General features: G+C 43.5%; 1 pseudogene; it reads right to left on the bottom strand.

The window, feature by feature from the left end:
- Positions 1 to 677: 677 nt before the first annotated feature.
- Positions 678 to 3,780, bottom strand: LOC138649845 (uncharacterized; annotated as a pseudogene).
- Between the last annotated feature and the right edge of the window lie 262 nt (positions 3,781 to 4,042).

The following is a 4,042-nucleotide window of genomic DNA, read 5'->3' as shown; positions in this document are numbered from 1 at the left end:
CCAGCAATTTTGAGGATATAGTTCCTAAACCCCCCTGTCCTGTTGACAGGTTGTTCACAAATCAATTGTTGATGCACTTTTGTCCTGTTGACAGGTTTTGATAGCGTCCATTATTGATGGACTGTTTTGGACAATGTTTGTCCTTGTTTTCTACAATTTACGTCTGTTACCGACGTAACATTTTTATGTGTAGGACACATATTTTGTTTGTGAAAAAAATAATACATATATTTTTGGGAAATATGTGTGTCCGGAGAAAGGTGAATTTGTTTGGATTTCTTTCCCCAACCCAACTGTTCTGTTGACAGTTTGTTCCCAAATCCATTGTTGATGCACTATTTTGTCCTGTTGACAGGTTGTTATATTGTCCATTTTTGATGGACTGTTCTGGACAATGTTTGTCCTTGTGTTATAATACCTACGTCATTTAAAGACGTTTTGTTTTTATGTGTAGTACACAGTGTTATTTATGAATAAAAACAAAATTTGTATTTGCAAAAATGTCTGGTAATTTCTTATTCTAAAAAAAGGTTATTTCAATTTGCAGATTATGAACTGTGAGTAATGGGATAATAACTGTCAGTGACTAAAGAGTAAGTTGCGGACACAAGGTTTGATTTTTCAAACAAAATTCTTATTTATTAATTCCTTTTGTTTTTTAAATGATAAAGATCAAAAGGACATTGAATGCATGGGGTTAGCCATCCAATCTGCTCAGCTGTACTGATGAAGAACACAAGGGCTGTGATTGCTTTCGGGTTAGCCATCCGATTTGCTCTTCTGAACAGGCTGACATCTTGATGGGGATTAAGTGTTCGATCTTCTCTGCTGTTCAGGCTGCTCAACACCGGCACAGGAGTATTGCCAGTGCACGGCACCTTCAGGACTCATGAAGTAGTCAGTGAAGGTTTCTCGCACACGCAGCCCCGAGATGGATTGCCTGCCTTGACCCAAGTTGTCCACTGCAATTAATTCAGACAGCTGTGACTCCTCAACTACCTCTGTGCTGTATTTCCGAACGTAGTTGTGGAGAACACAGCATGCCTTGATCACAGTGTCCACGGTCTCCGTATCTAGCTGGATGGCAGTGTGAAAGATCCTCCACTGACTACACATGATCCCAAAGGTGCATTCCACATATTTTCATGCACGGCTCAGCCGATAGTTGAAAATCCTCCGCCGGTCATCCAGTGCCCTTCGAGGGTATGGGCGCAGCAGGTTAGTTTTTAAGGGAAATGCCTCATCCGATACCATCACAAAGGGTACAGGATGTGTGGAACCAGGCAAAGGTCTTGGGGCTGGGAGCGTTCCGCCATCTCGAAGAATTTGAAGTCCAATCTGTGATGATTGCAGCACCCGAGAGTCCCCAGAACTGCCATAAGCACCAACGTCGATGGCAACAAACTTGTAATGGGCATCAGCCACCGCCATCAGGACCACAGAAAAATACTTTTTATAATTAAAGAAGCGTGATCCTGATCTTGGTGGCTTCAGCACTCTCACATGTTTGCCATCGACAGCACCTACGCAGTTGGGGAAATTGGCCACAGACTGAAAGCCTGCTGCTACCTGCAGCCAAGTCTCTTCGGTTGGGCAAGGCATCACGATGGGCTGCAACTTCTGCCAGATGACGGCACAAGTGCACATCACAATTAGAGAGATGGTGGATTTGCCAACCCTAAATTGGAGGTGCAGGGATGTGTAGCTCTCTCCTGTGGCCAAAAACCTGGAAAAAATGTGAAAAAATTAGAATATTTTTAATAATTATGAAAATATGCATGACAACATAACTAGTACGATTCAGGGGCAATAGATCTGTAAACATAGTGGCGCAGTGGCAGAAATATGGGGGCACTGGCAGCATTGGGACATAATTGCAGCATTATGGGGGCAATGGCAGCATTGTGGCGCACTGTCAGCATTATGGCGGCACTGTGGCAGCATTATAGGGGCACTAACAGCATTGTGGCGCAGTGGCAGCATTATGGAGGCAATGGCAGCATTGGGACGTAATAGCAGCATTATGTGGGCACTGTTGCAGCATTAACTATGGGGCCAATGTGTGGAGTTTGTGTTTTTTTTTTTTTGTTAAAAAGGGCCTTACCGCAAGGTGATGAGCAGCCTTTCCTCAGCAGAGATTGATCTTCGCATACATGTGTCTTCGTAGCTGAGTTGTGGAGCCAGAATTATAAGAAGGCGATCAAATGCCTGAATCGTAAGCCGGCAAAACTGGATAAATTTTTCAGGAAAACTGAATGTTACAAAAAAAAAAAAAAAAATCAAACCACAGATATATAACACAACAGTTTATAACATCAAAAAAAAAAAAGGTGAACACAGAAGACAATATATCATTTCTACCTATATCTTACCTCCTTAAATCTTGGTAAAGGACATGGAAGTGTCCCTTTTCCTCCCGCTCATTAATAATGGGATGAACCCACATCCGTTTTGGATGTCTTCTATTCCTTCTCCGAGATTGCTCCTATGGGAGAATATAGTATTTATTATTTACACTGAATTGTGGCACGATTCTCACGCATCGGGTATTCTAGAATATGCATGTCCCAGTAGTATATGGACAATGATGATTCAAGAATTCGCGGCAGACTGTGTCCGTCGCTGTTTGATCGAGGCAACCTTTATGACATCATCGTCGCCATGGCAACCATTATGACATCAACGTCGATGTGCCCGTTGCTGATTGGCCTGGCGGCCTCAACCAATCAGAGACGCGGTATTTCAAAGACAGACAGAAAGACAGACAGACAGACAGACATACGGAAAAATAGACAATTATATATATATATATATATATATATATATATGGTACTGTACAACGCATAGACAATTGCTGCTAAGGCTACTTTCACTTCCATCAGTACTGTTCCGTCGCAATACACTGGCGCCAACATACCCATGGACGTTGTGAAATAACTGCATGACGTGGGCAGCAGCTGCATTTTTTCTACACATCCACTGCCCATTCTGCTGTCTGGGGAGGAGGGGGTGTATTTTCTGCCGCACATGAGCAGTCAAAAATGGCGGATGCGATGCACCAAGAAAAACATGTAGGTAAGGATTTTACGTGTCGACGGTCTGCCAAAAAAAGACACATACATCGCACAATGGATGCAACGTGCGGCAAAACGTCGCAAAGGCTACGTTCATATTAGCGTTCCGCTAATGTGCGTCGCTGTTGCGTCGGCGACGCTCCCCTATGTTTAACATGGGGGACGCGTGCGTTTTTTTTTTGTTGCGTTTTCCGACACGTGCGTCGTTTCCGACGCTAGCGTTGGACGCAAGAAAATGCAACAAGTTGCATTTTTCATGCGTCCGATTTTCGTCAAAAAACGACGCACGCGTCGCAAAACGCAGCGTTTTTGCGTCCGTTTGCGCGCGTTTTTTTGTGCGTCGTGCATTGCGTCGCCGACGCAGCGGCGCGCAACGCTAATGTGAACGTAGCCAAACCATTGCTAATACAAGTGTATGGGAAAATAAAATCCTGCAAGCACATATGCAGGATCCGTTTTATCACAAAACGACAGATTGCGAGGGAGCGTTACGGAAGTGGGAAGTAGCCTATCCGCAGCAACAGAAACACTACAAATCCACAGCATAGTCCGCATAGTGTGCACATCTAATGACATTATATTACCTGCTCAGTGTGGTGGTGCAGCAAAAGCAGTGCCGTCAGCAACAAAAGATGGTTTTGTTGTGGCGAAAGACGCCAATGGGGCTGAACGTGCGGCATGTTGAAAGCAGCAAAAAAGCAAAATGGAGAAGAGGGGATGGAACAGGAAATGACCTATGAGAGTCTCTTTTTTTCCTTTTTTTTTTAACCAACTTTATTTGTTATTAAAAACGCTTAAAAAACGCTAGAAAAAAACGCATCAAAAACGCACCAAAAACGCACGCGGATTTCCGGAAGAAAACATCAGGTTTTCTTCAGGAAAATTGCATGAAAAATCTGCACACATTCCTGAACGTGTGCACATAGCCTTAAAGTAACACGCCCATCAACATTTTTATCCTTTTAATA

This window comes from Ranitomeya imitator, chromosome 9 (assembly GCF_032444005.1).
Source record: "Ranitomeya imitator isolate aRanImi1 chromosome 9, aRanImi1.pri, whole genome shotgun sequence".
Classification (NCBI taxonomy): domain Eukaryota; kingdom Metazoa; phylum Chordata; class Amphibia; order Anura; family Dendrobatidae; genus Ranitomeya; species Ranitomeya imitator.
This window is presented reverse-complemented; position numbering and strand designations above follow the sequence as displayed.